The following is a 9,186-nucleotide window of genomic DNA, read 5'->3' as shown; positions in this document are numbered from 1 at the left end:
GGCGGCGCAGCACTCGGGCAGACGACACGCGAGGTGCGCTGGGCAGAGGCGGGCCCGGGGTGGGGGGGTGGGGTGGGGGGGCTTGTGGGCGCTGGGGTAGGGGGGGGGGAAGGCAGGGGGGCAGTGGTTAGGGGTACGGGGTGTGGGGCAGTGGGGGGTAACTTAGGTGGGTAGCAAGGGGAAAGGGTAGCGAGGGATTTGAGAGAAAGGGGAAGAGAGACGAGAAAGAAGGGAGGAGGGAGAAAGAGAAGAAAATGGGAGGAAAAGGTTGACGGAAAAGGAAGGTTAGAGGGAAAGGGAGGGAAATAGAGATGGGAAAGGAGGGTCAGACGGATTGGAGAAGGGAAAGGTAGAGAGAGGAAAGGGAAAAGGGGTTTAGGGGGAAGACGGGAGAGGGAGAGAAAGAGAGAAAGAGTTAGAAGGAGAGGGAGAAAAGGAGAGAAATTTAGAGGGAGAGGGAGAGAAAGAGAAAGAGTGAGAGGGATTGGGAGGTAATAGAAGACATGTCCGCCATGCTTGCCCGGGAATTAGTTTTCGTATTCATTAGGCTAATTGTCGTCGGCGCTTGATAGTCCGCGGTCATGAGTACTTAGCTAATGCAAATACGGCGGCGGCAGGAAATGAGAGGGGCGGCCGCGAGGGTTTATTTTCTTCCTCTTAATAGGAAAAGAGCTGATTCCGCTCATACGAAAATCAGCTTGCGTGAAAGCCTAAGATAATTCATGCCCGGCAGATAATTCATGCAGGAAGTGGAGCACACTTTTCTGCCTATAAATCGTCGGATGAAGGGAGGAAAGGGGGACTTCGGAAGACTCTAAACATAAAAAGCAAAAGTAAAAGAAATTTATCGATGCTTCCGCGCACCTTGCCCTCGAAGCGGGTCGACCTCGACGGCGCTCGAGGCCCAGCGCTAGATGAGAGTTTATTGAGGGGGCGACTCGTACGTCACTCCGGAATCGAGGTCTCGCACGACGCGGCGGCAGGAGGTTACTTATGGCAGCAGCGGCGGAGGCGGCAGGGGAATAGTGCGCGTGAGATATGGGTGGGCGTGTGATGGATGATCCCACGCCCTCCCGCAAGAACGTGCGGCCGCAAAATCACCTTCGCGTACCTCCCTCTCCGGCCAGCCATTCATTGGCAGGGCGGCGCCCGAGCTCGCCGGTGAGCCCCTGTGACGTCATGAGGAGCTCTTGAGGAGGGGCAGGAGTGACAAGAAGAGTGGCGCGGATAACGAAGGAATGCGTCGCCTTCAAGTCTACTTATCTCGCCTCTTTCATTTTACCAAAGAATTGCGTCTTATCCTTTTTTTATTATTCTTTTCGCCTTTACTTTTTTTTTCTTTTCTTTTTTTAGAAATATAATTTTTGCAATATACACGCTCTGCAAAATCAGTCGATTGGGTTATAGTCTCCGCGTGCGTCCATCTCCCCGGCGTATCGGACTCCCTGGAGAGGCGAGCATTATCAGCGTGGATGTTTCCCGCCCTTTTTACAAGCTTTCTGTCTCGCATATCAGGTCTGACTCACACCAGCAAATTGGAGTACGAGTCTTGGCGGGGGGGCGGAGGGCAGAGGGCGGAGGACGGAGGGTGGAGGGAGTAGAGAGCGGGGACGGAGGGCAGAAGGTGGAGGGAGCAGAGAGCGGGGAGGGGGGTGGAGGCGCGGAGGGAGCAGAGAGCGGGTACATAGGGCGGAGACAGGACGTGACAAACGCCTTCATACTCTCATGCGAAAAGTTCTACCTTGTGCTGCTTATAACTAATCAAAAGTTTTTATACCTCTTGACTGATGACTCATAGTACTCCTGGAGATTTTTTCTTTCTTTCTTTCACTAGAGCTGCAACTCCCATACACCTTTCGATTCAAAGAATAGCTATTTCTCTTCCGATTGTAATTTTCCCTAGAAATAAGCGAAAATCAAAGGTGAATAGATATAGATATCAACTTCATCGTTTAAGAGCATCATGTCACGAAGATGTCTTGATGAATCATTCGCGCTCTCTCGCATGGTGTCTGACTATTACACTATCATTTTACACAACCCTCTGCAACATCTCGGGTAACGTGCAACATCGCTCTGCTAGACTCATTCACTAAGGAGCTCGTCAGTCGCTCCCTGGGAACCGACCAGTGCACTATACCCCCTCTCCCCCCTCTCCCCCCTCCCCCGAGTAAAAGAATCGATAAATAGTTTAACAAATAGATTAATAAAAAGTAAGGTTCAAAGAAAATAACCCTCAAAAAAAATAAATAAATAAATAAATAAATAAAAAAAAATAAGAAAAAAATAAATAAAAAATAAAATCTACAAACAAATATACAAATAGAAACGAATTAAAATGAAATGAATACCCCCCTGAAAAAAATTATAAATCTATGAACAAATATACAAAGAACTAAGATAAAATGAAAAGAATACTCCCCCCCTCCCCGGAAAAATGGTCCTAAATCCATAAACAACCCCCCCCCAAAAAAAAAGAGAAAAAAAAAAAATCTGCGAGTCGGTAATATCGGAATTGTGCTCCGTTGCCAAATCTCTTCCTGATTTTTTCTCGTATTTATCCTTGGGCAATAACGTGTTCAGGCAAAAAGTCATATTCCTGGATTACATGCTATAGAGCTGGACTGCAATTTTGTGAAAACGAGGTCTTAGATAATTTCTCTTTAGTGCTGACTCTCCATTATTATTATTATTGTTATTATTATTATTATTATTATTATTATTATTATTATTATTATTATTATTATTATTATTATTATTATTATTATTATTATTATTATTATTAATGTTGTTGTTGTTGTTGTTATCATTACTATGATCATTATTTTTGTTGTTATTGATATTGTTGTTATCACTTATTATTGTTATTATCATTATTATTATTGTTTTGTTATTATTATTATTATTATTATTATTATTGTTGTTGTTGTTATTGTTATTGTTATTATTATTATTGTCATTATCATTATTATCATCATCATATTTTTTGTGATCATTATTACCATGATTATCATTATTCTTTTTATTATGTTTATGATTATTGTTATGATTTTTATTGTTATTATTATTATTATTATTATTATTATTGTTGTTGTTGTTTTTATTATTATCATTATTATTATTGTTATTGTTATTATTATTATTATTATTATTATTATTATTATTATTATTATTATTATTATTATTATTATTATTATTATTATTATTATTATTATTGTTATTATTATTATTATTATTATTATTATTTATAACCATTGTTATTTTTATCATTATCATTGTTATTATTATCTTTATCATCATCATCATCATCATTATCATGAGCATCAGCATCAGCAGCAAGATCATAATCATAATTGTTATTGTTATTATTACTATCCTCATTTTATCATCATTAGTATTACTATTCTTATATTACAATTGTTATTATTATTAAAATTTTGGATTGGGAATGGGAGTAACATACGGTGAAAGAATATATTTAAATTTCATTTCAGCAAAAATAATTGAGGGAAACCGACCGTCAATCCAAACATGAGTTTACAAAAGGAAAAATCCTATCCCTATCTATACTTATTTCGTCTTAATCACTCGAGCTTCCCGCACTTCCCGCTCGACCTCACACTTCGCGGACAACGTTTAGCTAAAACCCGCTAAATCCCACGCAACATCTGCTACAGCCGAGTCCCTCTCCCGCCCACTCTCACCCGGCCGCCCGCTCACTTTCACCCACCTGCCCGCCCGCACGCCCATCCGTGGCCATGAATATCGCACAAGGAGAACGTTGCATACGCAATGGCTCGGAATCTTCCAGTCGGCGCCGTATTTGCGACGCGGCGACGTCTTGCGGGTCGAGTGTCTGCGTTCCCTGTCGCGAAGAGTAGACGGGAAGAGGGCTTGGATGCGACCGAGACAGAGGGAGATGATTGCGGATGGAATGGGTATTAGTCTTGGATATACATGCTGTGTTCCAGAATTCTAGCGCGACTAGAGATTGAGCCGGAATGGGCACTAGAGGGACTGTGTGCACAGCAGACAATGCATGGTGGTTCAGGTGGTTCAGAGTTTCCTGTAGTCAGAATCACAGGCTTGTATTATCGCTGCCTTGTTTCGTATCCAGTATTCCTTCATATAAACTCTAAAAAATCCAAATAAAACGTATATCTTACTGTCGAGACTCGAAATTATCCCTATAAACAAAGATCCAAGGAACTGTTGAAAAGAGCAGTTGAGCAAGCATAGACAAATTCCTCCTCACTTAGGCTGATATCCTCACACTTGGACATATTAGTCAGCCACCCTCAGGATCACATTATATTTCCACACGCCCCGAAATCAACATTATGCCTCCTCCCTACCAAAGCCAGATCTGCAGTATTGCCGCCATACAAACAGACTGTAAAATGTAAATGCATTAAGGGGCAAACCGGGGCATATATTAGCCTTGACGACTACCAAGTGACCATTTGTTGGATCTGCATATTGTACGCGCTCATGGGAATGCAGGAAGAGGGGAGGGGAGGGAGGGAAAGGGGGTATGGCGGCGAGGAGGTTGGGGATTTCCGTGCGACGTGGTGGTGGTGGGTGTTGGAAATGTTGGTACTGCCGGTATAACGATTTCGTCTCAGTGGTTGAGAGAGATGAATGTAGAGCTCATGATCGTGACTGGAATGCTGTTAGTGACTATAGTGACTGTCAATATACTTAAGTAACTGCAAATATACTTAGGGCGTTGGCTTCAAGTGCATAAAGGACAGCGCTTCTAACCGCATGAACTGCCGAGAGACTACTCGTCAAAGACCAAGATTTGGCAGGAGAAGAAGCGCGAGGGAAGACCACTTGCCGTCATTCCCGCTGGCTCGAGGCGTGTATCAGGAGAGAAGTCGAGAAAAGTCAAAACAAAAATCCCTGTTTATCTTGCTGAAAGATAGGAGAGGGAAAGGAGCGCAAAACTTGGCAGTTCAAGAGTGACTTTTGGGCCAAAGCAATTAATATATGTTTCAAGCTTATGGCACGTCCTTTTACGGCTAAAAAAAGTATGAAGAGGAAGGCTTTGAAACGCAAATAAAAGACGTCATGAATAAGCAGACAGACAAACAGTGGCACCCAAACACATTTACTCAATTAAGATGTAAAAAAAAAACAACATAACTGAAAAAGAGGAAACTAGAAAACTAGAAATAAAATGCAAATTGCAAACCAACCAACAGACGAGCCCAAACCCAAGCGAATGAAAAGAAAAGAGAAAAGGGAAAAGCATAAAAAGAAGAAGCACCTGTCATACACGAGCGCAAAGGGACACAAACCCAGAAGCATTTATAAACTAGTACATATACACTCGCGCGAGGGGTGTAATGTATACAAAATACAGAATTACTTTGTAATTGCCTCATTACTCTTTCTGTCCAGGGGTGCGATATAAATTTTACATTTTTGGTCGAATTTTCATTATAATTCGGGAGCGGAGCAATAATGAGGTAAATGCAAGAACCGCAGCAGTAGTTAGGGGGGAGGAACGGGAGGAGGGCGAGGAGGAGGAAGAGGGTCAGGAGAAGGAGGGTCAGGAGAAGGAGGAGGAGGAGGAGGAGGAGGAGGAGGAGGAGGAGGAGGAGGAGGAGGAGGAGGAGGAGGAGGAGGAGGAGGAGGAGGAGGAGGAGGAGGAGGAGGAGGATCGGGAGGAGGTTGAACAGGAAGAGGAGTAAGAAAGGGAGGAGGTGGGGAAGGAGCGATGTGAGGATGAGGAAGGAGGAGAGGAGGATGAGGATCGGGAGTAAGAGGAACAGGACGAGGTGGAACAGGAAAAGGACTAGGAATACGAAGGGAGGAGGAAGAGGAACGGGGAGAGGAAGAAGAGGAATGGCGAGAGGAAGGGGAGGAACGAGGAGAGGGGGATGAAGAAAGAAGAGAGCGGGAGAGGAACGGGGAGAGGAGGAGGAGGTTGAACAGGAAGAGGAGTAAGAACGAGAGGAGGAGGAGGAGGAGGATCAGGATCAGGATCAGGATCAGGATCAGGATCAGGATCAGGATCAGGAGGTGGAACAGGAAAAAGGACTAGGAACGGGAAGAGAGGAGGAGGAGGAACGGGGGGATAATGGGGAGGAACGGGGATAGGAGGAGGAGGAGGAACGGAGAGAGGATGATGATGATGAGAATGAGGAGGAGGTGGAACAGGAAGAGGAGTAAGAGCGGGAGAATGAGGAGGAGGAACAGGAGTAGGAGGAGGAGGAGGAACAGGATTAGTAGCAGGAGGAGGAGGTGGAGCAGGAAAAGGAGTAGGAACGAGAGAAAGAGGAAAAGAAGGAACGTGAGGAGGTGGAGGAATAGGGGGAACGGGAGGAGGAGAAGAAGGAAGAACACTTCGCGTTCTCATGTCATTTATAAAATACTATACATAATACCATTATTTTCGCAAGTAATATACTCTAATATTAATAAACCCACAAAGTCTACTCTCGCATGGTATTCTTATCCCCTCTCCCCTCCCCCTCCAACCTCCCTCCCCCCCTCCCCCCTCTCCCTTCCATCCCTTCCCCCTCCCCACCTTGATTTACAGTCACGTGACATGTGGAGGGAGGAGAGATTCCCTCCACCTGCTCTCACTCCTTCATCGCGGGTGTTTCGACGGAGTGAAGCTTATGTGCAGTAGGCCGGTCGTTGTGGAGGTGTAAACATGTGTCGGTGTGTGGCGGTGTGTGTGTGGGTGCGGGTGTGTGGGTGAGTGCGGGTGTGGGTGTGGGTGCGTGTGGGTATGGATGTGGGTTTGGGTGCGGGTGCGTGTGTGTGGGTGTGTGTGTGCGTGGGTGTGGGTGTGCGTGTATGTGTATATACGTATGTATGTATGTATATATGTATGTATGTATGTATGTATGTATGTATGTATGTATGTATGTATGTATGTATGTTTGTATGTATGTATGTATGTATGTATGTATGTACGTATGTATGTATGTTTTGTTGGTGTTAGAGTGTTTGTTTACGTTGGTGCGTTTGTTTGTTTATGTATTACTTCGCGTGTTTGGTAAAAGTAGAAAAAAGGTGTGAGGGAGAATGAATATTTTTACAACGAAAGAGGTGTATTTGGCACGTTTCTGGTGATGATGTAATAGAAACGCTTTAAATACACCTGCGCTGTGAATATATTAATTCTCATTTATGTTTCTTATTTATTCATTAATTTCGATTTTTTCCCTTCATTTTTTTATCCATTGGATTCTTATTTTCTTTAATCATTCGTTTCTTATTATTTTTTAATAATTTATTTATCTTAATTTTTATTAATTAATTTCTAGTTTTTTTATACATTCGTTTCTTTTCTTATTCCTTAATTTCTTATTTTCTTTTTTATTCATTTCTTATTTTCTTTTTTATTCATTTATTTCGTATTTTCTTGTTTATTAATTCGTTTTTTATTTTCTTTTTTTTATTCATTCGTTTCTTATTTTCCTCTATTCATTCATTTATTTAATTTTTTAGTAATTCGTTTCGTATTTTCTTTTTTATTCTTGTATTACTTATTTTCTTTTTTATTCATTCGTTTTTTATTTTTTATTCATTAATTTCTTATTTACTTTTTTTATTCATTCGTTTCGTATTTTCTTTTTTATTCATTCGTTTCTTATTTTCTTTTTATTCATCCATTTCTTATTTTCTTTTTAATTAATTCATTTCTTATTTTCTTTCTTATATATCTGTTTTTCTATTGATTTATTTATTTACGATACACCAAGACCCAGACTACAGCGATAAAAAAAACTCATCTTCAGACCGCAGAAAAAAAGGGAACCGATCACACTAATAAATGTCAGTCGTTATATCCGAGGCCTGGGTATAATAAAGGTGCTGTCACACTAGCACTTTTCTGTCATTTTTTTTTTTTTTTACAATTTTCTGAAATTTTGTCCATTTTTGAGCGAATTGTCGATTTTCCAGCCAGACGATAATGATCGTTTCCGTTTGAAAACCTTTCCGTCAACTTTTTCAGCCAAGCATAGTCAAATCAAGAGCTATATTCAAGGATGTTTGTATCTATGTTAAATAAAAATGTCAAAAAAAATGATGGGAAAAGTGATAGTGTGACAGCACCTTAAGGCCCTGTCACACTAGCACTTTTTCCGTCATTTTTTACGTTTCCGTCAGTTTTAGTCAGACGGAAACAGTCGTGACCGTCTTGGTCTGGGAGGCGTTCCGTTTGTAGACGATCCTTGCGGAAAGCCTCAAATTCAGACGGAACCCCAGAAATTGACGGAAAAAGTGCTTGTGTGATAGGGCCTTTAACGGCACCCCTCGGCTCGGCGCGTCTTCTCCCTCGCTCCAGCACCGCCGCCCTCATTACCCAGTGGCGGTATGCTAATTAGGCCTAAGTGAGGAGAACCCAATTTTCCCTACGTCATCATCAAGTGTTGCTTTAACGAGATACTTGTAACGCCCGAACCTATTTATATTCATGGGAATTTGAAGGAATGGGAAGTCGGGAATTCGGGAATCCTCTTGTTATTATGAACTTTGACCATTCGGAAAAAAGCACACAAGTACCTAACCTTTGCTTGTTTGGGAGGAAAAGGGTGTCGAGAACTGGAAGAATTGCGATAGGAATGTAAAAAAAAAGATATATTTTTGTGTCTCTTCGTTAGTGATTATTTTCCTGAATTTAAACTTTTCTTGTAGAATAGAAAATAAATTGAATAATGAAATAGATAAAAGACTATATATATATATATGTATATATTTTTTCGTCTCTTCGTTTGTGATTATTTTCCTGAATTTAAACTTTTCTTATTGTATTGAAAATAAATTGAATAATGAAATAAAAAAGGTCAGATTACGCAGCAAATAGGGTGATAAAGAAAATGATGATGGGGGGATGAAGGAAGAGGAGAAGGAGAAGAAGGAGGAGAGGGAGAATAATAATGATAATAATAATGATAATAATGATGATAATGATAATAATAAATGATAATAACAATAATAGCAATAATAATGATAATGATAATAATAATAATAAGAAAAGGAAGAGGAGGAGGAGGAGGAGGAGATCGAGTAGAAGGAAAAGGAGGAAGAAGAGAGAAGTAGAAAAAAAGAAAATCGAGAAGAAAATGACGAAGTAGAAGAAGAAGAAGCAAATGAAAAAGAAGACGAAGAAACAGAAAAGAGACCGAAAGAGAAAGCGAGATTGAATAATAGGTAGGTGTA

General features: G+C 41.3%; 1 protein-coding gene across 3 annotated transcripts in view; it reads left to right on the top strand.

The window, feature by feature from the left end:
- LOC113812295 (uncharacterized) overlaps positions 1-9,186 on the top strand; it is a 448,320-nt gene that overhangs the window by 112,124 nt on the left and 327,010 nt on the right. The gene's annotated exons all lie outside the window — the stretch shown is intronic.

This window comes from Penaeus vannamei, chromosome 3, assembly GCF_042767895.1.
Source record: "Penaeus vannamei isolate JL-2024 chromosome 3, ASM4276789v1, whole genome shotgun sequence".
NCBI lineage: Eukaryota > Metazoa > Arthropoda > Malacostraca > Decapoda > Penaeidae > Penaeus > Penaeus vannamei.
The sequence above is the reverse complement of the archived record's forward strand: the minus strand, read 5'-3'. Positions and strand labels throughout refer to the sequence as shown.